Source organism: Marmota marmota, unplaced genomic scaffold (assembly GCF_001458135.2).
Source record: "Marmota marmota marmota unplaced genomic scaffold, marMar, whole genome shotgun sequence".
NCBI lineage: Eukaryota > Metazoa > Chordata > Mammalia > Rodentia > Sciuridae > Marmota > Marmota marmota.
In genome coordinates, this window is record NW_025999897.1 from 2,523,469 (window position 1) to 2,523,799 (window position 331).

Genomic DNA, 331 nt, shown 5'->3' on the forward strand with positions numbered 1-331 from the left:
GAGTGGTAAATATCCCTGAGTTCTATCCCCAGTACCATTAAAAAAAAAAAAAATACTTGGATGTGCTTGAGTTCTATACAAACACTATGGCATTTTTTATGAGGACTTGAGCATCCTCTGTATTTGATATCCTTGGGGTCCTAAAACCAATTTCCCTCATGTTTCAGGGTACAGCCCTATTTCTCCAACATGTGATTCTTATAGACATAAAAAAAAATAATCAGAGGGCTGGGGTTGTAGCTCAGTGGTAGAGCACTTGCCTTGCATGCATGAGGCCCTGGGTTCAATCCCCAGCACCACATAAAAATAAACAAATAAAAATAAAGACTTG

General features: G+C 38.7%; 1 non-coding gene across 1 annotated transcript; it reads left to right on the plus strand.

Moving 5' to 3' along the window:
- Nucleotides 1-229: 229 nt before the first annotated feature.
- Trnaa-ugc lies at nucleotides 230-302 on the plus strand. Its single transcript has one exon. It is a non-coding gene; the product is annotated as a tRNA-Ala (tRNA).
- The last annotated feature ends 29 nt before the right edge of the window (nucleotides 303-331 follow it).